We start from the raw sequence: 27,013 nt of genomic DNA on the forward strand, positions 1-27,013 counted from the left end.
AAGTACAAGTGGATCTGAAGTAGAGATGGGCGGGTCCGGTTCTCCGAGAACCGAACCCACCCGAACTTTGGGTATCCGAGTACCGAGCTGAGCAGCTCGGTATTCTCCCGCCCATTCCGAATCCAAATCGAGGCCGAACGTCATTGTGACGTCGTCGGATCTCGGGACTCGGTTCTCGCGATACTTCAACTTTATAAATACATGCCTCCACAGCAATCCATCGCCATTTGACAGAGGGAGAGAGCAGGGTGTAGTCATAGGCTAATTAGAGCAGGGACAGAGAATACCATATTGTTCTTGCAATTGCTCTAACCAAAATCGCTAGTGCAGAGAGGAGGATAGAGGTTTATTATTTTTTCTTCATATTTGGCACTCCCCAGCGCTTTTGGGGTGTCCCCCATAATTGTGCATTAATATTTCTGGCTGTCAAAAGTCATATCTGTCAGCAGTATCTACTCAATAATTTGTAGCACACCTCAGTGTTTTTGGGGTGTCCCCCATAATTGTGCATTAATATTTCTGGCTGTCAAAAGTCATATCTGTCAGCAGTATCTACTCAATAATTTTTAGCACTCCTCAGTGTTTTTGGGGTGTCCTCCCTAATTGTGCATTAATATTTCTGGCTGTCAAAAGTCATATCTGTCAGCAGTATCTACTCAATAATTTTTAGCACTCCTCAGTGTTTTTGGGGTGTCCTCCCTAATTGTGCATTAATATTTCTGGCTGTCAAAAGTCATATCTGTCAGCAGTATCTACTCAATAATTTGTAGCACACCTCAGTGTTTTTGGGGTGTCCCCCATAATTGTGCATTAATATTTCTGGCTGTCAAAAGTCATATCTGTCAGCAGTATCTACTCAATAATTTTTAGCACTCCTCAGTGTTTTTGGGGTGTCCTCCCTAATTGTGCATTAATATTTCTGGCTGTCAAAAGTCATATCTGTCAGCAGTATCTACTCAATAATTTTTAGCACTCCTCAGTGTTTTTGGGGTGTCCTCCCTAATTGTGCATTAATATTTCTGGCTGTCAAAAGTCATATCTGTCAGCAGTATCTACTCAATAATTTTTAGCACTCCTCAGTGTTTTTGGGGTGTCCTCCCTAATTGTGCATTAATATTTCTGGCTGTCAAAAGTCATATCTGTCAGCAGTATCTACTCAATAATTTTTAGCACTCCTCAGTGTTTTTGGGGTGTCCTCCCTAATTGTGCATTAATATTTCTGGCTGTCAAAAGTCATATCTGTCAGCAGTATCTACTCAATAATTTTTAGCACTCCTCAGTGTTTTTGGGGTGTCCTCCCTAATTGTGCATTAATATTTCTGGCTGTCAAAAGTCATATCTGTCAGCAGTATCTACTCAATAATTTTTAGCACTCCTCAGTGTTTTTGGGGTGTCCTCCCTAATTGTGCATTAATATTTCTGGCTGTCAAAAGTCATATCTGTCAGCAGTATCTACTCAATAATTTTTAGCACTCCTCAGTGGTTTGCGCTCAGAATGGATTCAAAGCAGTCCACATATGATCTAAATGAGCAACCAGGTTCTGTCACCAGTCCTGATGTTAGTGTTCCCAGTACGTCATCTGGCCAAGGCGATGTCAAACAACAGAGTGTTTTCAAATTAGTGCAAAAAACAAAAACCAAAAAAAAATTTACTGTATTGAAGCGAAAAAGAAGTGTAACTGAGCAAAAGTTAAGTGACGATAAAAAAAAAATTGCAAGCATGCCATTCTACACACGCAGTGGCAAAGAGAGAATGAGGCCTTCACCTTTGGCTATTAGTGGCAGATCCCAAAAAGTTACCCAGGCTACAATTGGTGCACAACTACTGTTACGCGTCAAAGCTGAGCTGCAAGATACCAGTGAGGCATTACAGGAGAATATTTGCTCTGATTCACAAATGACAACAATCCCTGTGGAGAGTCCATCCAACAGTGGGATGTCTAATCGTGAGCATTCTGCTGATGTGTGCCTTAATAGCCCGAGTGTAGCCGGTGATACCCAAATTGAGGATGCCACTTTGGAATTAGAAGAGGATGAGGGGGAGATTTGTGTAGGCGACGAGGGCGCTAATGAGGATGTTGATGAGGATGAGGTTGTTTGTGTAAGTCCTGCACCAGTGGCAGCAGTTCTGGCACGTGACAAGAAAAAGGCCATTGTCATGCCTGGGCATAAAACAAAAAAATCCACTTCTTATGTGTGGAATTATTTCTACCCAAATCCAGACAACAATTGTATAGCCATTTGTAGTGTATGTGAAGCCACAGTCAGTCGAGGGAGGGACCTTAACCATCTTGGAACCTCGTCTATGTTACGCCATTTAACGAGAGTTCATGGCAAAGTGTTGGGAAAAGCTGAAAGTTCTTCCCAAAAGAATACAAGCACTCCCTCATCAGCTAAGACCCTCCGCTCACCGACATACCGACGGCTACAAAATACACCCACCACACCATCCTCATCAATATCCTCAGTAGCGCTCGGAGTTAGCCCGGCATCCCACTTAAGGCTGGATGACTCCGGCACTATTATTGATTCCTCTGAAGAAAGCGTTAGTCCTGCTGCTGCTGTTGCTGCTGCTGGGGGTGAATCGTCATCCCAGAGGCAGGTGAATAAAATGAGCAGTCCTACATTTCAGCAATTAACTGTGAAACAATCATTTGCGAGGGGAAGCAAATATGACAGCAGTCACCCAGTCGCCAAGCGAATCACAGACGCCATGGCTGCAATGTTAGTGTTAGATCTGCGTCCAATCTCCACAATAAACGCAGCTGGTTTTTCACAGTTAATTGAGGTTTTGTGTCCGCGTTACAGAATTCCATCGCGACACCATTTCTCCCGTAAAGCTATTCCACAACTATACCAAAAAGTGTGTAAAAATGTAGAGATTGCGCTGAAAAATGCCATTCTGCCCACTGTTCACTTAACCACAGATATGTGGACAAGTGGAAGTGGCCAAACCAAAGACTATATGACTGTGACAGCCCACTGGGTTGGTCATTCACCTTCACCAGCAGGAACAGCAGCAGCATGTACACCACTACGTAACATTTGTCACAGGCAGGCCACTCTTTGTATCACCGGCTTCACTAACAGGCATACGGCTGACAATTTGTTACGCAAACTGAGAGATGTGATTGATGCATGGCTTATACCACTCGGACTCTCCCCAGGGTATGTCATTTCAGATAACGCCAACAATATAGTGCGAGCATTACAGCTGGGTGATTTCCAACATATTCCCTGTTTTGCTCACACCATCAACTTGGTGGTGCAGAGCTTCCTACGAAATAACCGTGAGGTGCAGGAGATGCTTTCGGTGGCCCGTAAAATTTCAGGCCATTTCAGGCATTCAGCCACAGCATGTAGGAGATTACAGCAGCTCCAAGAGCAGTTTAACTTGCCCTGCCACCAACTTAAGCAAGAGGTGGTAACTCGGTGGAATTCCACCCTGTACATGCTTCAGAGGATGGAGGAACAGCGCAAAGCCATCCAAGCATATTGCACAAGTCATGACATTGGGAAAGGAGGGGGGATGTATTTCACTCTTGCACAGTGGGGAATCCTTTCAGTGCTGTGCAAGGTGCTGAAACCATTTGAAGTTGTGACATGTGAGGTCAGTGCAGACTCTGCTAGTTTGAGCCAAGTCATTCCTTTAATTAGACTATTGGAAAAGCAGCTTGAGAAAATGAAGGAGGAGCTGAAAGCAAGCAATTCAGCAAAGTATGTTGGCCTTGTCGATCAAGTACTTAATTCGCTTCACAATGATCCTCGAGTTATTAAGATCTTGAACTCGGATCAGTACGTTTTGGCCACTGTGCTTGATCCAAGGTTTAAAACCTACATTGAGTCTTTACTTGTAAATGAGCGAGATGTGAACTTTTGCAAGGAGCTATTGCTCAGCAAGTTGGCCGCTGAACTGGGCCTCGGCTTGACGACGTGTCCTCCTTCACTTTCTCAAGCTGTTGCTCGTAAAAAATTAAATTTCCAAAAAAGAAGCAGGGAAGACACAGGGGGCAGACGAGAACAATTTAACATCTGGGCTGGTTTGAAGGATTTTTCAAAAAAAAGTGTCACTTTGCCCATAAGTCCATCCAATATGAGTATAAACATGCAAAGGATGGTGGAGGATTACTTTCAAGAGGTAGTTGATATGGAAATGTCAGACAGTCCCTTTCCTTACTGGGAAGAAAAGCAGGCCATTTGGAAACCCATGTACAAACTTGCTTTGCAATACCTAAGCTGCCCACCCTCCAGTGTGTACTCTGAACGAGTGTTCAGCACAGCAGGGAACTTAGTCAGTGATCGCCGTAGAAGGTTACTTCCCAAAAATGTGGAGAAAATGATGTTTATAAAAATGAACTACATCTTCCACGAGGAAGGCCTTCACCATCCAAGACATCCAAGCACTGACTGTTCTCTAATGGCGGATTCAAGCGGCGATGAATTGATAGTCTGTGATGATGACGTACACACTGATGAGGGTGAGGATGAAGCTGAAGATGATGCCGATAACATCTTTTTAAAACTTTCTATGTAAGTGTAGGGTGCAATCTACCCCCAAAGAGGAAAGGGACTTGTGGCATTTCCATATCACATACCATCTTGAAAGGCTGCTGTTAGGGCAATTTATCCTTAAGGGTAGGGTGTCATAGACAGAGTGACCCTAAACTGGCTTTGTCCATTTTTCATAATATTGTACAGTCTATAATGGCTGAATTTTTTAGTATTTTATACAAGTGGAGGGGGGCCTAGAGAGACAGAAACCAAACTGGCTTTCTCCATGTCAATTAATATTGTACAGTCTATAATGGCTGAATTTTTTGGTATTTTATACAAGTGGAGGGGGGCCTAGAGAGACAGAGTGACCCCAAACTGTCTTTCTCCATGTCAATTAATATTGTACAGTCTATAATGGCTGAATTTTTTAGTATTTTATACAAGTGGAGGGGGGCCTAGAGAGACAGAAACCAAACTGGCTTTCTCCATGTCAATTAATATTGTACAGTCTATAATGGCTGAATTTTTTGCTATTTTATACAAGTGGAGGGGGGCCTAGAGAGACAGAGTGACCCCAAACTGTCTTTCTCCATGTCAATTAATATTGTACAGTCTATAATGGCTGAATTTTTTAGTATTTTATACAAGTGGAGGGGGGCCTAGAGAGACAGAAACCAAACTGGCTTTCTCCATGTCAATTAATATTGTACAGTCTATAATGGCTGAATTTTTTGGTATTTTATACAAGTGGAGGGGGGCCTAGAGAGACAGAGTGACCCCAAACTGTCTTTCTCCATGTCAATTAATATTGTACAGTCTATAATGGCTGAATTTTTTAGTATTTTATACAAGTGGAGGGGGGCCTAGAGAGACAGAAACCAAACTGGCTTTCTCCATGTCAATTAATATTGTACAGTCTATAATGGCTGAATTTTTTGCTATTTTATACAAGTGGAGGGGGGCCTTGAGAGACAGAAACCAAACTGGCTTTTTCCATTTCTTTACATATTTAACTATAAGTGTAGGGTGTAATATACATTCAAAGACGATGGCTGCATTGCCAATATGCATAGATGGAGAGGAAGACAATCTGTTTTGTGTGTAGAATAGGCCTACCAACGAAGAATTAAACTGTTTTTTTGGATGATTTATTACCTCAACAATTAGATTACTTGTCTCTAAAACAGTTGGAGCACTAAATTGGGTTAATTTAGGCCCAAAAACATGGATTTTCCCAAAAAATAGCAAAACAAAACCAAACAAAACCAAAACCAAAACCAAAACACGCAATGGCGGTTTTGCAAAACCAAAACCAAAACCAAAACACGACGGTAATCCAGATCCAAAACCGAATCCAAAACCAAAACACGGGGGTCAGTGACCATCTCTAATCTGAAGAGACAGCATGGTGGCTAAATGGTTAGCACTTCTGCCTTACAGCACTGAAGGCATGAGTTCGATTCCCAACCATGGCCTTATCTGTGTGGAGTTTGCGTGGGTTTCTTCCAGGTGCTACAGTTTCCTCCCACACTCCAAAAACATACTGGTAGGTTAATTGGCTGCTATCAAAATTGACCCTAGTCTGTCTCTGTCTGTGTGTATGTTAGGGCACTTAGACTGTAAGCTCCAATGGGGCAGGGACTGATGTGAATGAGTTCTCTGTACAGCGCTGCGGAATCAGTGGCGCTATATAAATAAATGGTGATGATGATGATGATGACAACTCTAGTTGAATACGGGTCTAAGTACTTTCTGCTTATACATCTCTTTCCTTATGCAGACAGAAACAATATACTGCAGAATACGCACAATGCATATTTGCAATATGCATTGTGCAATATAATATAAATTGCAATATAAAATACAATATAAATTCCCATCAGAAAGCACAGGTAAAAAAAAAAAAAATTAAATACATTACCACCTATTAATAATATAGTCACTAATAAAAATATCTGCAGTATATATATTTTTTTTAACCTGAAACACATTTATGAGGCTGTTATTAATGTCTACTGTACATAAAATGCACAAGTGATCGTAGTCACTATCAATCAGCACTTACACCTGCCCTGTAGCTGGTGAAAGTGATACGGCGAAAAATCACCTACTTCCGAAATGCCCAGAGCTTGAAGCGAATGAATGTACATTCGCTCAACCTCGCCAGTCCCTTACTGTACTTTGCCTACAATGATACACCCCTTCGCTCCCCTGTTCCGTCCTTGAAATCGTAGGCAGTTGGAAGTGTCATTTGCGCTAAAGATGAATTGCACGCACTTGCGTTCACTGGCGTATCGCCCGTTTCTGTGCATGTGCAGAGCAATTTTACAAAAATATGGAATGTAACAAGATTTATAGGGGAATGCAAGTGTAAGTGTAATCTATGGGCAAGCGACTACTAAAGTCTAAATAATCGTCTACGAATAATTCGCAAAACTCTAATTACAAACGATACGCTGGTTCTGGAGTTCGCCATCATTAACATTCGCTAAGTACACCCGCCCTGCAAATCATACGGCTTTTTCAGCTGTATCTGTAAACTATGTCCCAGTCTGAATCCATACACAATTGCTCAAACACCTTCCCTCTCCCATCAGGCCTCTTCAGGCATAAGGAGTCACAGGTCTGAATAGCTGCAATTGAACACGTTTACTTCATACTTGCGAACTCTCCCAGAAGAGTGTGGCAATCTCCCTGATCTGCCCACTTCCTAGTGAAGTGGGCAGAATTTGGTTCAAACGCAGCGATTCACCGGGAATTGCGGCGTTTAGCCCCGCCCCCGCTGTAAAATGACGTGATTTGCGTCATTACATCACAGGGGCGGAGCTAAAATGCTGTGATTTTCGGGGCCCCGTCCCCTACACGCCCCCCTCCTACTGGCAGCTCCCGGAAGAAAAATATTAAATGTTGGCAAGTATGGTTTACTTTCTGAGAATGTGTAGTGCGAAAAAATGCAAGGACACACTGCACATACATCTCACTCTGAATCAGGCCCATAAATGCAAAAACTATAAGTTATTTTTCAAACAATGTGTGCATCAAACAGCAAAACAGCTCAGTCACTTGTGATTCAATGTGTTTGATGTTTTTTCCTGCCCTTGAGATTAAATATATTGAGTATACTCGTAGCTCTGTTAAAAGAAGGAGATATGAACACATTAGCCTAATTAAATATTCTGTTACTCACAAGATTTACTAAAGAACATAATACAAATCCTGATTAGGTAAAATGGCATGACTTTGCAAGAGGTTAATTGGGGAACTGAGTGGATTTTTAATGGATTTGATTCAATATGGATTTAATGATAATTAATTTAGCTGCTTTTTTGATTAAATTATTTTTATGTATTTTTTTTTGTATAATGGGGGAAATTCATTTGGGCTACATTATTGTAGGAATAACGCGGCCCACACAGTAATACCGTTACTATGGTAAATTTATTGCAGATTTTTGCTTCCGGGTCACATGGCTGAGAGCAAACATCAGCATTAAAATTACCGTAGTAACAGTAATACTGCGCACTATTATCGTAGTAATGGTAACAGTGCACAAGCTGCCAGGGGCGCACGCAGGATTTTTAAGGGGGGTTCCCCCCCCCCACCCCCCAAAAAAAAAAAAAAAAAAAAAAGGAGAGAGAGGTGCTGCGCATGCCGCATGCACCCGCGCATGCGCAGCAGCTCCGTTTCGGCAGCACTGTACTATACAGCAGCAGCGGCGCTGTCAAAGAAGCATCTGCGGCGGTGCTGTATACAATACAGCACCGCCGCAGACGCTTCTTTGACAGCGCCGCGGCTGCTATATAGTACACTACCGCTATGTGGGGCACTTCGTTAGCGGAGGGGAGGGGTTTCTGGAGACCCAGAGCTGCATTATTCCCCCGAATAACGTGGCCAATGGAATTGGGCCCAATGTGTTTTACATGTATGCATTTTTTAGATATTTTTAACATGGCTATTGCAATGGGAGCATATATGTTAGGGAATTTAGGGAACTTAGACTGTAAGCTCCAATGGGGCAGGGACTGATGTGAATGAGTTTGCTGTACAGCGCTGCGGAATTAGTGGCGCTATATAAATAACTGATGAGGATGATTCTATATTCATAAACTATTTATAAAAATCTCTCTCCCCACTATATACTCATTAGTGTCTATCTAACCTGTAGAAAAGAAAGAAAGTCTTTTTCAAAAGGCATAGTTGCTGACATGCAGATGGTGCATGGTGGGGGCCAGTGTAATGTGTCTCTATGTGAAATACATGAGCATTTACTTAATGCAACATGTTTACTTGCTTATTTAACAGAAACTCCAGTTTCCTGATTATCACTGTTACACAGTGTGGGTGTTTGTTGGAGAAATGTTCTGCAGCATATTTGCGTAGACAGAGTTGCAAAGGATGCATGAGATATTGGAGTCATTTGTGGACATATTGCAGCTTGTTCTTTAGAAAGCACTAATCGTATCTAATTTTTTTAGATTCATATGTAAAATACTTTGATAAATGAGCTTAAGTGTCACCTATTGCATATTGGTCCACATTGCAATGGGAAAAAATGCTCAATGGTGTTATATGATCTAGTAGTCACACATCATTGTTGCTTTGGGGGTGAGAGGGTTGTTTGAGTATTGAAGGAGAATAATTGTAAGTTTTGTGTAAATGTGTAGAAGGATGGTAATTGGCTAAGATAGCCCAAGGAGGTTAAGAAAATTGTTCTGGAACTTGAAAGGCTTGAATGTTCGAAAGCTTGGGGAAAGTCTTGTTGTATGAAGAATGGAGTTTCCCTCAGGTGGTCGAGTGGGGAGATGTTTTCAGACAAGACAAGAAATTTAGGTTAGTGCTGTTTTATTAATTGCATTGTATGTTAATAGATATATTTTAGATTGGATTTTGTAAAATATAGGTAGAGTGAAACAGCAGTAGAACAACAAGCAGCTGCATTCAAAATAAAGGTGAAAGTCTAGTTAGGGGAAATTAAAGGAAAGTGTAATAATCAACGGACAAGATGATGTGTGCATTAATTTTTAAAAAAACACTGTTTTGTTTGAAATGCATGTTTTGGAAATGTTTCTTAGATGTACATAACAGGATTTGGAAACAGATTGGATGTGGGAAACAAAAGCCAGTTATAAGTCAAGAATGGCACCTAGTCAGAGAGCTTTAGGGTGTATTCTCATGTTGTTAACAGAAATAGAGGTGCTATACGGTAGCGTCTGTTGATTAGTGGGGAAGTTATTAGCCCAGTTTTTGAACGATTGCATATGATATGATGAGAGGACAAGCAAGATAAAATGCCAGAAAGATATTCAGTAATGTGGACCAACCAGATGGTGAGAGATCTGAAGAGTCTAGTTTAAGTAGGGTGTCATCTGAATAGAGGTGATACTGAAATCTAAAGGCGCTTATTAGTTTTCCGAGAAAAATGGTATTGATAGAGGATTGCTGAGGGCTGCCACCTAGGACAGAGCTTTCTGGTACTTCAGCTGAGGGAAGGTGGACCCAGAGAAATTAAAAAACTGATAAGTGGGTTGAAAACTGGAATAGGAGATTTTTCGGAAGACCTAGTATGGAATGTAGCATTTTTATGAGAAATGAGTGGTAAACAGTGTCAATTGCAACAGAGATTTCCAAGAGAATTAGAAGTGAGTAGTGGCCTTATAAGCCAATGATCAACTTTGTCAATACAGTCTCTTGAGTGTTGGCAACAAAGGGCTGACTGAACAGGATCCAAGTACATTCAAGCCTCTCAAAAACTCTGAGGAGCATGGGAGTTGAGAAATAGGATGATAATCTTATAATATTAACTGCAAGCTTAAATGTTAGATAAAGTTGAGATGACCACAGGAGAAAGCAATTGACTAAGTTTTGAGGGGATAGGGTCAGGTGGACAGGTGGCTGACTGGGAGGCGAAGAAGAGAGAAGACTTCTTCAGGTGTGGGATCAAATGAAGAGAATGTGCCAGTGAATGCGGAAAAGCAAATGAGCAAGTTGTGGCCTAGGGAAGAGGATTCCATTTCATATTGGATCTAGTAAATCTAGTCTTTTGTAGTAGGAATCAAGATCTTGGGTAGGGATGATGGTTAGAGGGGTTGGTGTGGGATGATGAGGGAAGAGTTTTACATGTATAAAAGGGGTGGATGGGGTTAGAAGTCTGAGCAGAGAAAAGATTGGAAAATATTTGTTTGGCAGTGTCAAGAGCATTTCAATACCAGTGGTAGATAGCAGTATATTTGTGGAAGTAATGAGAAGTAAAAGACTTTTGCCAAATTGTTCTAATGTTGTTTCTGAAGACAGCGATTTTCTCTAATGTGCCATGGCTGAGCTGGAGCTACTTGATCAGGGCTGTTGCTAGGGTTGCTGTGGTAGTGCCAGATCAGGACAGGATAATGTAGAAATCCAAGAAAGAAGTTGTTGTAGAGAGATGGAAAGTTGGAAAAAATTAATAAAACTGAGATTTCTGCAGGTATGAATAGGCTTGGTAAAATTGGAGTGCAAAGAGGTTTAAGTAGCAGGGATAGCTTGCAAGTGTGAGAGAGAGAGAGAGAGAGAAACAAGTGTTAGTGGTCTCTGGAGAAGATCAAGGCAGTGACTTCGATGAGTAGAGTAAACAGTCTACTGGGAGAATCCAAGAGAGGAGGTTACAGATGGTAGTTTGAAGTCAGAAGGTGAATGTGGATAATCAAATGGGATGTTGAAATCATCCAATATAATGGTGGGGATGTCAGAGGATAAGAAATGAGGTAGACAGGCAAATAAATGGTTTTGTCCAGGGGACAATAGATCACATGCAAAGAGATATTGGTTGAAAATCCAAATAGTATGGACTTGTCTGCCTCCAAGCCAGGAGGCATGGGTGAAGTGGATACCACCATGTATAGGGCTGCAGTGTAAACTAAAATCTGGCACACTCAGGTGTTTTTTGTACGTGGATTGTCTAAAATAATGATATATAAATACATCCACTTAAGGGAACAATAACACATAACAATTATAGATACATTAATACAGAAAGTAAAATAAAATAAATAGAAAATATACAGACTCAAATATAACGTATGATAGTTATGTCTTGTGGTAAGTTATATTAAGTGGGAGTATAAGACATCTGTATATATTTCTATTATTTATTGAGAGAAAACAAAAAAATATTAAAACACTAAAATATTAGTAGTGCCACTATTATGTTTTATCCATCACAGTACAGCTTCAAAGAGTTTCGACAGTACAAACTGTTAGCAGTGCACTTTGAGTATGGTCCGTTGGACTAAAAGCTTAATCATATAATCATATAAATCATATAAATTGTCCATCAGTTTCAAATGACAAATTAGCTTTAAAGAGCTGTGCTAGAACAGTCTATTATCAGTGTAAGCTGCGTATCGACCGATGGACACCAACACCCGGTAGCGTACGATCTAATGCAACTCTAAAGGTTAGTGTTCCATAAAGACATCAATCTCCCTTGTTTAGGACCTTATTGGCTGCTATCCTGTAGCATTTTTCATTTTAGCTATTCAATTATAGCCTTAAACATTACTCACTGTTCTTTTGTGCTTCCAATTCAGTCTGCAAAATAGTGTATGAGTCTTTATTAGAAGGGAGTGGAAAAAGTGAGGTGGCAATATGGATAAAGGGGTGCGAGGGGGTAGAGGGTAAAATATGTTTTTAATGATAATGCTATGGAAGGTTAGAAAATCGTTTGCTAAACATTGTGAAATTTTATAGAGGTTTGAGAATGGCAAAGGACTAAGGCAAATAAACAATATAAATATATATATATATATATATATATATATATATATATATATATATATAATGTTACGAGCCGCGGCGGTACTCACAGCCGCCACGGCTCGCTTCTGATGCCCTCTGACGTCCCGGCCATCACCTTGGCGACCGGGACGTCATTTCCGCAGTCTACCCGACCAAGACAACAGTTGGACGCCAGCAGGAGTAGCGCCGCGTCCCGGCGGCTGGAGACAGCCGGGCGCGTGCGCAGGAATCAACAATAGCCTGTGGGCTAATTAATCTGTTACATATATTAGGCAGGGGCTGTGAGTAATTTCAGAGCTGGGCTCTGATTGGCTGGCTGTAGTATTTGAGGCAGTGAGGTCTGCAGCCTCACTGCCGGTTATAGCATTTCTGCCACAGTCCTGCTGACCTGCTTTTCCCTAGTACCTGCTTTTGTTCCTGTTCCTGTCTCGTGGACACTCTATTGGATTTCCCGTGTATGACCCCTTGCTTGGATTTGTACCCTGCCTGTTTGCTCGTGACCCTGACCTTCCAGCCTGTATCTTGACCTTGCTACCGTGCCTGTGACCTCTGACCTTGGCTTGTCTATTGGATTCGCTGTCTGCTGCCGGCCCTTGACCCTTGCCTGGACTTCACTCTGCTTTCCTGGGTCCTCTCCAGCCGATACGCACTTCACGACCCTCTGCCAGTCTGCGGCCCAGTCTGTCCCCACCACTAGGGGCTCCAGTGAACACCTGACCGGCAGAGTAGATTCTGGGTTGTGCAGTATCGGCTAGGGGGGTTCCTAACATATATATATATATATATATATATATATATATATATATATTTCCTCCAGGGCCACTCTTGTATACATTACTGTATTTATTTATTTATTTTATGTTTTTTACGATTGAGGCCTTCGATACAGTCCAAATCAATTTGACTCCCACAAACAAGATGGAGCACTCATGTTGAAGTAGTGAGCATTCACATTCTACACTCCTCTATACAGCCTGCTAAGGGACACAGAGAGAAAGACAACTGCAACAACTGCATGTCAAACTCTAAGGAGCATATCTGTCCAAGGACATATAGATTTCAGATGGGGTTGGGTACCTTAAATTGATGCTGAAAACGCTGACATCCATATCCCCGATATGATGACAACGAACCCGTAATGCCCGACACATTTGTTATAACGGCAGCTTGAAAAAAAAGACCTGCAACAATTCCAATAAATAAACATCCTGGCAGGCTACAATTGCATTACTTTCAAGGGCCACACTGTGCTTCCTGCTGTTAAGGTGGCAATTTGAGGAGCTGCCTGCTGGAGAATGTTGCTTACAAAGCCTACTACATTGTCCAGCCGACGGATCCTTAAATTACCACTTTAACAGCAGGAATCACAGTGTGGCCCTTGACATAATTGTATAAAGACCACAACTGTTCAAAAGACCCGAATCTCCTCACATAACTTCTCACCTTGCATTTTCTATAGCACTTCCTGCCCTCACCCACTAGAAATTATTTTGTCAAGTCTTTTATTTCTTGAAAGATAAACAGAGAGTCTAACCTAGCTAGGCCGAGGTTCACAGAGGCAAGAGCAGTCCACCTGTATAACAAGTCTTCAACCAGAACCAGAACGTAGTTGTAAATACACCTGACCAGCCACTCATGCCATGACATTGATTGTTTCAGTGCTAACTATAGGCCCGATATTCATTAAGGAACTTAAATCATGATATGTGCTGTAGTTTGCATAAAGTTCCTCAGTGCATGCCGAGAAACGGACTATACGCCAGTGAATGCAAATGCATGCAATTCATCTATTAGGACACTACAATTCCAAGGGCTGAACGGGGAACGGAAGGGACTTATGAATGTAGTCAATGTGCAGTAAAGGCATGCCAAGGTCTGATTCAATCTCTAGGTAAATCTAAGGTACCTGATTTTTAGCCGTATCACTTTCATCAGCTACAGGGCAGGTGTAAGTGTCAATTGATAGTGGTGACAGTCACATATGCATTCCAGAACATGTGTTTGCTATTAAGAGCGACTATAAAAATGCATTTCAGTACAATAGATACTAATAACATCATGATATATATATTTCATGAAAAAAAATCTAAAGTATTTTTATTAATGACTTTATGATATGAACAGGTGTTAATGTATTTATTTATATCTGTGAGTTGATGGGACTTTATATATACATATGCAGTGTGCTTATCCTGGAGTGTGTTGTGTCTGCATACAGCAAGTGCGTACTTATACCCGTATTAAACTAGCACCGTTTCTTTAGATACACTTGAACTTAAATATGGGTGTAGCTGAGTGCAATTTCCGTCCAATTTAAAAAAATGCAATTTACTTACTTACTGTGTTCATGATGAATCAGGCCCTCAATACTAATATCTCCCTCAAGCCATCTGCCAAGAAACCCCCAAGAAATTGCAACCATGCTTGTCTGCCTCTGGTGCCAGTTAATGAAATGTAACCATCTAGAACCAAGATAAAGGATCAGGAACCCCTGTTGTTTTGTGCCCACCTGACTGAAGTTGGCACATGCACCATGAAGCTCCACTCAGCTTTTCATGGCGCACGCACCGCTCTCCCCTACCTCTAAGCTTGCTCCACAATTTCCGACTTGCCCATGCCAGAGAAAAAATATATTTTCATTGCAGGCTGGAAACAGGGAGTGTTCCTGCTGTGCTTACTGGGCTTGGTACATGCTTAGTGTAAAAGGAACTGTTCCCCTTTAAACCCAGAAGGAAATGATGCCACAACAGGTTGAACGACACAAGGGCAAGGCTATGACTGCACTCATGTTATCACAATAAAAGCTTGCTCTCCTACCCCGAAAGTATTTTCCACAAAGTTCCACTGCCAACACTTTTGGGAACAGCTCAAGCAATGGTATATTATTTGTCAAGCCTGCCTTAAACTGCTCCACTGGGCATCTCCCATAATGCCATCAACCTTGAAAGTGAGCCCCAAGCCCCACTGTCCCTGTCACATCAGTAAAAAAGTACAGCTGACCATTTTTTACCACCTCAGTTTACCATACTGACCTTTCATTGCAGCTGCATAATAATTCATCCCATGTCTTAAAATATTCCCTCATCTCTTTTGTTACTATGATAAAGTGATGTGAGGTTCTCACATTTACTGTTATGTTAGCCAACCTATGGTTAAAGATCTATCCCATTGACATGGTCCTTGTCACAAAATGTAGCATTCATACATTATAAATTAGAACACACTATAAGAAGTATATAACAACCAAGATATGCGGTGGTGTACCAAGTCTGCCACAAAAACACTCATGCACAAAGTATACAATTATAAAATGTTTATTCTAACATATAAAAAACCATAATAGGTACAACAAATGTGGGCTAATATTGGTGCCAAATCAATTAATAGCGAGGTAGGTGCACCTACACGCTAAACAAATAATATGTATACCAGTCCAGCAACTGTATAAAAACCGTTCCACTCTATGATTATAGAGATTGAGATGTGATTTTCAACTTTGATCGTCTTATAGGACCACAGCAAATTGCAAACAATTAACACCTGGTAAAAATTAACCCTTTGTAATTCGTGCATGAGTGTTTTGCCCCTATACTTGTAGAGGATATTATATCCATAAGAAAAAGCATATATATATATATACACACAAAAATCTACACATATTTCCAAAATAACATTTTTTATATATAGTGATGTTCTCTTGTTGTTTTAGCATTTCTTCTTAAAAACATACAAGTATCCATACACTTAGTTGTTCCTCCACATATACATATGCATATAATTACACATATATACACATAGTATTTATCAAGTTACACACATAACCATTTTAAATATATATATATATATATATATATATATATATATATATATATATATATATATATATATATATATATATATATATTTTATTCTATTTAACTGACAATCCAACAGAAGGAAAAATTAACATTAGCAAAATTGCTATTTATTAGGTCCATACTATAGTAAGCATTAAACTATAATCAGAAAGGTATAAGATTTTAAACATTTTATAGAAACCAAATTCTACCGTTGCTGACAGGCAGACATAGAACATATGTTCTATGTCTGCCTGTCAGCAACGGTAGAGTTGTACCTATTATGGTTTTTTATATGTTAGAATAAACATTTTATAATTGTAAACTTTGTGCATGAGTGTTTTTGTGGCAGACTTGGTACACCACTGCATATCTTGGTTGTTATATATTTCTATTTTTGGGGTGCAGATCCCCAGCGTTGGTCCCGGGTCTGAGCAGTCATTTCAGTGCCGGACTAAGTTATATTTTGTTGACACTATAAGAAGTAACTGAAAGCTTCTAAAGAATGCAAATGATTTTGAGCATCTCATAGGCAAACATTTATTCGCATAAAAATAATCCTCCTACACACATCCTAACAAGTAGATACACGGATACATAAGTATAAATTTGTATAACAGCAACACATATGAAATGTATAGGCTTAAACAGGGTACACTTCTGTGCCAGATTATGGGGAAGACACACAAAGAGGAGAGGAAAGTGAGAAGGGGAGGGATGTTAGGAAAGGGGAGGAGTTAGGCAAGGGAGGGCAGCAGAGCGGGAGAGATGAGGGAAAGTTAAGAAGTGGTGAGTCGCTAAATCCCTGGAGCCAGGGTAGACAGCAATTGGGATTAGGCAGTGGACAAAGGAGGGGCTTGTGCCATAGTAGCTTATTTTATATCAGTTTTTAATAGTAGCACTCCCTGACTCATGCACATGAGCCACTGCATAGCCAAATCAAACGTGGTGTATACAACACATCCCCTTGCTAATCCCATCATTCACAATGTTCTCTTTTGGGAATGACAGGTAATGAATGAATCAGTTTAAATTTCCCACACTCTTTTTAAGAGGCCACAAACAAAGGAGAGATTCACAGTCCATCCAAAAGGTAGCTGGTGAAATAGTCCGTTTCTCTGCCCTAAGTCCACCTCTTTCATTAATTTATCCTTAATCGCTTCAGCATAATCCATAGCTGCCTTCAAGGATCTGTATACCATCTACCCATTGTACTCCACATAAGGGATCTAAAAACCCTATGAAAAGCCATTTTACAATCTCCTACCACTCGGTAGGAGATTGGACTTTGATGGGACAGTCACCGTTTTTCACAGTATTTTTTTGCAAAATCAAAGCAATTTGTGGTGTGTACCCAGTGTACCTCATAAATGAGGCACAGTGAGTTCAACTAATGGACTTTTTGAGAGTAATAAAATTAACATTGTATATATAATTATACACAAAAATATTTTCTGAGTCATAAAAAAAAATCTCAGTGTTGGAGTTTACAGCTAAGGTTTTATCTCCCTCTATTGGAGAATAAATATACTATGTAGAACTTAGAACTATAGAACTTATTATCATTGCAGAATTATCAGTTTTGTTTTCCCTGAGATTTCAGTAGTCGTCTTTTTAACATTGTTGTATAATAATTCCCTTGTGATGCAGCAGGAAATAGCAGCCCTAGTATGTAGTCCCATAAGGTTCTTGTGAACAGCAGGGGTCGAGTCAAAGCTCCAAAGACTCATTTATATTCCAAATGTGGGTTTATTATGCCAAATTGTAGCAATAGCAAACACAGTATCACAGCAACACAAATGGGCAGGTATAGTGTTAGCAATATTTAATTTTACTCTGACAGAGGGTAAAAATTAGTACTTCATTTAGCATGAATGCCACGAACCACTAAAAAGATACAAACACAAAAAATGTAATTATGTATGTATTTTGAGGTCGGCATAATTGAGGATGTATACATCTTATACACAGTAGTATTTGCGCCAGGTATACATAAGGCGCACACAAGTGTGTATACATACAAATAACAATTGAGTAAAGATGCACATTGACAGTGATAGTAGTAAATGCTTTTTAAGAAAAAGAAAAAAGTATATATATATATATATATATATATATATATATATATATATGTATGTATGTATGTATGTATGTCATGGTCCGGGGGGCAGGTGGGTGTGTGGGGACGGGACTCGAAGAATCGTGTTGTTAGCCCCGCCCTCAAAGCTGTCATCATCTTAATAAAACTAGGGGGTGGAGCCACAATGACGCATACACGGCATCAATAAGCCCCGTTGCTTCCATTTACTTTGCAGAGCCAGCCGGAAATCGGGAGAACTGCCTGCTCTCCTGGGAGTCCGGGAGACCGACCCGGATTTCGGGAATCTCCCTGATTTTCCGGGAGAGTTGGCAAGTATTATGTATGTATACACATTTAGGGCCTGATTCATTAAGGAACTTAAATTAAGAAGTTTCTTATTTAAGTCTCCTGGATAAAACCATGTTACAATGCAAGGGGTGAAAATTAGTATTCTGTTTTACACATAAGTTAAATACTGACTGTTTTTTCATGTAGCACACAAATATCAACTTTAAATTTCAGTGTACAAATAACCTATCAAGTATTTGTGTGCTACATGAAAAAACAGGCAGTATTTAACTTATGTGTAAAACAGAAAACTAATTTTCACCCCTTGCATTGTAACATGGTTTTGTCCAGGAGACTTAAATAAGAAACTTCTTAATTTAAGTTCCTTAATGAATCAGGCCCTTATTGTTTCAACAGTGGAAGATCAAACCAAGCAGAGTAGAGCAGAAAAGGAATTCCAGAGCAATCAGCTGCCACATCCATAAAATAGCATTAAATTGTGGCAATATATTCATTTTTTATCCCACACTCGCCATGAAAGTGTTACTTTACTAAAGAAGCCCCTGAGAGTCTCTTCTTGGAATTTAGCAAATAATAAAGGAGCTTTATGATCCTATTTTCTGTGAGGACCTGGAAGTTGCAATTCCATGAGTTCATTTTTTACTCAATAAACTAGAAAGTTGTACAAAATTTCAAAAATGTATGTTGGCTTAAAACAAACCTTGAAAGCAACTCGAGAATAGTTCATTGACAATTTGCAAACACTTTACAAATAACAAGCTACTTTGGTAGTACCTGAAGGTAAGCAAAATGGCTTACTTTTGGAATTATTTTTAGAGATTTCTTATCTACATATAAAAACAGCATTAAGTCTAACAAATTTAATGAATAGTGAAGGAGTGTTCAAAAGTTCTTTACGTGGCAAATATTTTTATAGTAACAAGTCCACAATACAGGATTTGCAAAGAGGTAGACATACAGCCCAAACCTTGTTTCTCCTCCTTTTATGGTGTGATCAGTGGTGGACATGAGTGGGTATACAGTGGTATACCATACTGCCTTTTATCCTACTGCCTTTATTGTAAAACTATCATATTCCGTTCACTTACATTCCCATTATATTTGAAGGTAAGAGCCTCTGCCGCCACGGCAATATCCCGGGGTCATATACCCGGGATATTGCTGGGGTGACAGTATGAAAGCGGTATTACTGTATCAATATGGAAGTAACTGTGTGGTGTGGGGGTTGCACATGATTGCATCTTTTGATAGCGTGTGCTACATGGATTAGTACATTCCTTGCTGCATACAGGCTTGATTCTGCAATGCTTCTCATATTGTATCCAAATGCAAAAAACCAAGGGACAAGATATTTGCAGGACGAGTTATTTAAATATTTAAGAGATGAGACATTAAGAAGAAGAGCAAAGCAAAAAAAAGCAGTAACTTTGCACCTTAGCAAAATCAAGTTGCATTGGAGGGGGAGGTAAATTTAAAATGCGGGGACAGATTTATAGTTAGGGTAGGGCATGTCCTATATCAACTTTAAATTTCAATGTGGAAATAAAGCTATCACGTATTTGTGTGCTACATGAAAAAGCAGCCAGTATTTTCCTTTCATGCAAAATAATAAACTAATTTACACCCCTTGAGGTGTAATATGGTTTGTTCAGGAGAAAATTTAACCCTTTTTAGCCTTACTCTCCTTAATGACTCAGACCCGTAGAGTGTGTCGTAAGGAGCATGTTCCAAATTATTAAGGTACCTGCAAAGCCTATTTAGCCCTGTAAAATGTCTTTATTTTCATGCATTTTGCATGCCACTAAGGAACTTCCCAAAAGCAGAAGGCAGGCATGCACCTATCCTTGGACACAGCTTATCTGTCAGCAAACACTCAATAAATCATGATAGAAAATAGGCACATCTTAGGATATAGCAGGACTTTATAACTTTATGTAATGATGAGCCTATTTTGTGCTATTACTTGGTTAGTGAGCTGTAGGATTGTCATTTTATTAGCACCTGCAGCTACTAATGTGAGTACTATGTAAGGGAATTATAAGCACTTTTGACATTTTCTTTATACTTCTTGGATTTTATTCTCAAGACTGTGATGAAATGTTTTTTTCTGTTGGAATTAAGATTATTAATTAACAAGGCACCACTAGTATTATGCATGAATAGTATACTACCTGCCACTTTTAATATTTATAACACCTGTGAACGTTCACATGCTAGCACCTAGTCTAAAAATAACAGTGCACTTTGTGCCAACTATAATCTTTTCCTTTCATACTGGGTGCGCAATCTGTTGTTAAGAATATTAATACAGATTGTTCTAAAAATGTTCTATTTATTATCCTATCCGGGATATCATGCCCCTTTGTTACAATGATCTTGATAGTGTTGATTGATTTTAACAGGTCTCTATTCATATCACACCTTGTGAAGTTTGGTATTTAATCAGTTCTCTGATATAGGTGGAGAGGGAGACGCAGGTCTATTCTTAACAGGTGAATTATTGCTTTCCATCATTGGTCTACATTTAGTCTGTATAATCCTTTTTACATTATTTGTATTATGTGATTACTGTACCTGTGCTTAGAGATGAGTGAAATCAAGGTTACATTTTGTGAAATCCACTTATGCAGAAGAACAGTACATTCCTGTGATACAACCTTTGCGTTCCACTTTTACTTCACCATCCCACATTCCACAATGCCATTCTGCACTGTGTCTGTAAATGTGCATTTTGTAGAATTTATAGTTGGAGTAGGACCAGGAACACTTAAAGCTAAATTTCGCAAAACAGTTCCCAAAATTTTGATCACATCTAATTCTGTAATATTTATTTTTAAACATGCGCCCTGAACATAATTCTAAGGGGGAAATTCAGTTGGCCTGCGCACTATTACCGATATTACGGTAATAGTGCGAGTAAATACCATTATTACGGTAGTTTTAATGCTCGCAGCTCGCAACCGGGTTAAACTTACCGTAATAGCGGTAATAGCTTTAACGCGGCGGTACTACAGAGGGAATTGAATTCCCCCTTGGAAGGGATTGTACACACCCTTGGCCTGTGGTGAATGCCTGTTATTCCATTTGACAGGTCTGGGGAAGTTCTAAAGGGGGTGAGGCATTAATTGAGACAAATTAGTATCATTACCATGAGTGCCTGCACTTACTCTGCCCAATCTCCTCCTTCCACCCTGTCCACAGATGTATGGAGGTAAGAGTGGAAATGTGCTTCTCTTTCCTCAGGATTGTGGACGGCATGGTGGCACAGTCATTAGCATTGTCACCTCACAGCACTGGAATCATGGTTTCAATTCTAAATAGAATAAAATGTATTACTCCTTCCAAGCGCTTCCTATAGAATGCTGAAAATTTTACACTATGAATGCCAATTCATCCTACTTCCGATAAACAATATCAATATAAGTGTAACAATCAGGCTCAATTTAAAACAGTTCAAAACATAGAGAGCATATACATCTTATACTATAGCACACATTTTAAATCTTTCAAATGAAGTCCTTTAGTAAACAATTATCTCAGTCAATTTGATCAATATTCTTTTCTGGCAGTAAATAGCACCTTGGAGGAGAGAGTGATTTGTGCTATATTAGAGTGAACATACCTGTTTGTACAAAGTTAGTGCTATTACAAGGGGGGGGTGGTGATGCACATTAACATAAAAAAGCACAACATGTAGTGGTAATGAAAAAATATTAAGAATTAATCTTATCAACCTAATTCTATCAGAGGATATTTGAAACTATAGATTCACAAATAATTCAAAATACTACACTATTGTGTCATTGTCATTTTTCCATTTTATTTCAATTTATTCGTCTGATGAAGTTTTTTGAAAACTGGTCATGAAAAAGAACATTAAGCAAATTGACTGAGATACGTGTTTACTAAAAGACTTAATTTGAAAGATTTAAAAAGTGGAACATGCGCATTAGTATAAGATTTATATGCTCTCTATGTTTTGAACTGTTTTAGATTGATTGCACCTGATTTTTACACTTATTTTAATATTGTCAATTCTAAACAGGTATAGGCTTCCTTCAAGGGCTTCGGTTTTCTCTCTCAAAAACATAACAATAGATTAATTGGCTCCTGACCAAATGGACCCTCCTACTGTGTGTGTGGTTGGGAATTTAGAGGTCTGTTTATTAAAGGGCTAAAAGTCATATTTCCAGTTGTTTTCACCGGAGATAGAATTCTGATCTATTCAGTGCTATATAGATAAGATTTACCGTGTCACTCCGACTATAGCTTCTCCATGCCAAGTATGATTAAGAGTATTTAACATTGTGGAGGTACATACAGAGCAGAGTATTTAACATTGTGGAGGTACATACAGAGCAGAAATCAATGCTAAATAATTTTATCACTTTTTATTTTTAACTAAGTGGAACTAAAAGCCCAGTGAATAGGTAAGTTAACCCTTACCACTCTGGACCAGTATTGCCGAGGCAGCTGAGCATTGATTTGGTTATTTTCTGTTGCCACTATAAGCCCTGATCAGCCTTATAGCCACATTTTAATTACTATATATCATAGGCTATACAAACAATGAAGATAAAAGGACAATTGGAGTACCTGAAAGTTACTTGAGATCAGGGACTGACTAAGAGGAATAACATAGATTGTTGATCACCTAGTGTACCTGTAAAATAAAAATCTTTTCACATTCTTTATCGTCTATTGATTCATACGTAGGTGAATATCCTTCACTATCCCAACATTCATATCACTCTTTACTTTTCTTAACCACTTTCCTTAAAGCTGAGCAACAAATTGGTAAGTGCTTTAAATAGGTGAAATGGTTTGTTGTAATTTGGTATACCTAGGGTCGGTGCGTCTGTGAGCACCTGTTTCAAAGTGTTGACGTTCAGATTCTTCAGTATCTGCAAGCTTATCTGGTAAGGTGGATGATGTTAATTGTTGCAAACGTTGTGCAATCTGTGAAAAATATGGAATTTTTGTCTGCAATGTCCACACATTCCCATAAAACTTCTGACCTACTTTTGATTTTGAGGTAGAGGATATATAGTTATACTCTGTCAGGGGTTAAGTGACCTTGTGTTAAGCACTGTTCAAGACATGTTACCTGAGTTTGACAGGGTTGTAACTTATCTTGTGAAACTTTGTGTCATGTTTATGCAAGGTGCTCTAGAAGTAGGAATGTATAACAGATGCTTGAGAAAAGTCAGAGTCAGAGACCAGTTGCAAGGTGCTCTAGAAGAAAGGCTGCAGATTTTTATCCTGGGAAAGCTAATATGTCTACATTATCGAGAAGTTTTCTTTGGGAAGGAATGGATTTCATCCTCCATAATAATTATTTTTATTTTGAGGTACAGTATTATTTACAACGCATCGGAACAGCTATGGGCACCAAGTTCACCCCAAGTTATGCCAATTTGTTCCTCGTCCATTGGGAGGAGCAATTAATTTGGTCAGAAAATCCGTTTGGGGTGAGCTTGGTGTCCTGGATGCGCTATATCGATGACTTCATGTTTATATGGCGGGGGATATTTCTAGCCTGGATTCCTTTTGTGAATTCCTCAACGGGAACAATATTAATGTAGAGTTTAGTTTTCATCATAGTCAAAGTTCCATTGCTTTCTTAGATTTAACCATATACATTGCTGACAAAAACATTTACACTAAGACGTTTAAGTAACCCACCGATTCCAACTCATATATTTTGACGTCTAGTGCACATCATAAAAGATTTCAGGTCAGTTTCTAAGATTAAAACAAAACTGCACAGCACCTGAGATCTTAAAAGAACAGACAACAGAAATGAAAGATCAATTCCTCACTAAAGGATATAAGAAACAATTATTAGATAAAGCCATAGAAAAAGTTTGTCTTATTGAAAGGGAAAGGATCCTCAATAATAAGTCCAAAAAAACAAAAAATTAAAAAGAACATAACAATTTGGCTTTCATCACAAGATATAATTCTAGTTTCAAATCTATTGAAAATGTAATTAATAAACATTGGAATATTCTAATGAGTGATCCCATTCTGAAGAGCTTTTTGACAGAAAAACCATGCTTCATATATTGACGGGCACCCAATCTACGTAATAAATTAGTTAAAAGTGCTTTGGGTGATACTAAGAAAACAGGTATCACTTCAAAAGGTTTTTTCAGATGTGGATTATGCTCAGATTGTCATATTACATATACAAACCAGAAAAATAAAATTCCAAACTTTGAAGTTAAAGGGAAAACGTATAAGATCAATCATTTTACTAGCTGTAATACCATGAATGTGGTATATCTTATACAGTGTACTTGTAATCTCATTTATATAGGACGCACTTCTCGTCCTTTAAAGGTGAGATTGGCAGAACAGTTACGAAATATAAAAAAGGGCTTTGTCAACCACTCAGTATCATTACATTTCAAAGAGTGTCATAGTTCACATAATCATATTAATAATTTTTAAGCCATCGATAGAGTTGAGAATCATTGGAGAAATAAGGATATCTCCACGGCCTTGGCGAAATGTGAGATGCAGTGGATACACCGTTTAAAAACCCTAACCCCTGGAGGGTTAAATGTGGACTTTGAATTAAAATGGTTTCTGCATGATAATTAATGCTCTTCATAGAATCTTGTTCCACTTGCCAGTTGGTTTTTCCTCGTGCCTAGTCATTTTATGATAACTTAGCTAGTTTCATTAAGGTTTGATTTCATGTTGAATCAGTAAGGATCTTCTACAAGATGGACATTTTCTCATTATAACTGCTAAATGGACAATAATACAGCAGATTTGGAGAATTTGTTGCTGGTAATTTATGCAGTTATTCATTTATATCTCTTATTAAGTATCCACATTTGTAGCCAAATATTTTTACCTAACATTGGCTTTGCGAGTATATGTCATTTGACAGGTAGAATTTTTCCATTTAGTCTTCATATTGTGTTGATTTTTATAATAATATACGGATTGGGAGCTTATTCTTGACATTATTTACATTGCTTTGATCTCCATGGATATTTAGTTTTACATTTTCAGGGTGTTATTGTTAATATCACATGGATTAGGAGTAGTGTTATTACTCCCGTCTGCCTTGTTGAAAATGATCTAATCATACAATTTCCGAAAGGGATCATTTTCAAATATGAAATATACATTTAGGATTTCCACATTTCTGATTTAAAGGTATCATTATTTTCGTTAGTAATGGAAGCTGCATTTTAAAAATATGCGTGACAGATGAAATGTGGTCTTTCCGTCCCTTCGTTCACGTTTCCTTTAAGAATGCTTATTGTACATTATTTTTAGTTTAGATCATGTTTTGTTTTTAGATACACTTATTAAGATTAATTTATGATTGTCTAATAGCGATGGGTTGTAAGGTATCGGCATATGTCATACCCGCTGCGGACATTCAGTATTTTTCAGTCAGTGGATAAGTTAAATCCCACTTTGAAGAATTCCAAAAGGATTTTGTATTATTGGCAGCCTTATGTGTGTCCTGTTTTTAATATCCACTGTTTCTTTTGTATGTTTTTAGGTGATATATTTTGCTATGTGGATTATATTTGTTATGGAAGGTATAACATCTATACACGTAATGGACTTGCTAAATTCGATAAATTCCCATTCTGAATGTCATATTTTTTAATTGTTATAAATAGGAGATCGGTCCTAAACGGCATGTGTGTGTTAGATATTACCGGGTTTTCTATTCTTTATTGAAGCAAATGTTTAATTATTATTATGCAATACCAATTTAAGGTTTATTGTAAGATTTTTTATCTTCTGGCATATGAATCTCAAGTTTTTATTCCTTGGTATATGAATTTAGGATCAAGGTATATTGTACATTCTTTATATGCCATTCTGACTATGCCGCTAATGTGAAGTTCCCATTACCCGTGTCTTCTTTGTTAAAAATTACAGACAGTGTGTCATTTGCGAAGAAGATCAAATTCAGATACTATAGGATATGTATAATTCATATATTTTTATTTCAGATGTATTTCTATTATATGGGATGTATAATGGAGATAACGGGTTTTCTATCTGGAAGCGATTGTCCGCAAGATATTGGAACATGTTATACTTTTTGCGGACATCGAGTTCTTTATAGTTTAACATCTTTTTAGTGATTATGCTTGACCTGATATATATCTTGTAGGTTTTTTATATATGGGATAGTCTGACACGCGTTCCCATTTTAACATCTTTAGTACATTTAGGGAATTTGCCCGCCAGGTTTATCGGGCATATTCATTTATATTGGTAACGTGCTCTTTTGAATTTTTATCTGTTCTGTTATATCTATTTAGAATGTTTATTAATTTAGTAATGCGGTGGTAGGACTTTAACTCGATTCATGTTTTTGTATAATAAATGAGTTTTGTGTTATATGTTTTTATTTGGTGAACTCTAACCTTTGGAGTATAAAAGGATTAACAACCTGGATACCTGCTCCACCTTGAAAAAGACTATTCTTAGTTGAAACGCGTTGGTGGGTGTATGGCAGGCACACCTGTGAAGTCTT

General features: G+C 38.6%; 1 protein-coding gene across 2 annotated transcripts in view; it reads left to right on the top strand.

Annotated features, from left to right (window-relative positions):
- Positions 1-27,013, top strand: part of RXFP2 (relaxin family peptide receptor 2) — a 250,188-nt gene that overhangs the window by 95,578 nt on the left and 127,597 nt on the right. The gene's annotated exons all lie outside the window — the stretch shown is intronic.

This window comes from Mixophyes fleayi, chromosome 2, assembly GCF_038048845.1.
Source record: "Mixophyes fleayi isolate aMixFle1 chromosome 2, aMixFle1.hap1, whole genome shotgun sequence".
Taxonomy (NCBI): domain Eukaryota; kingdom Metazoa; phylum Chordata; class Amphibia; order Anura; family Limnodynastidae; genus Mixophyes; species Mixophyes fleayi.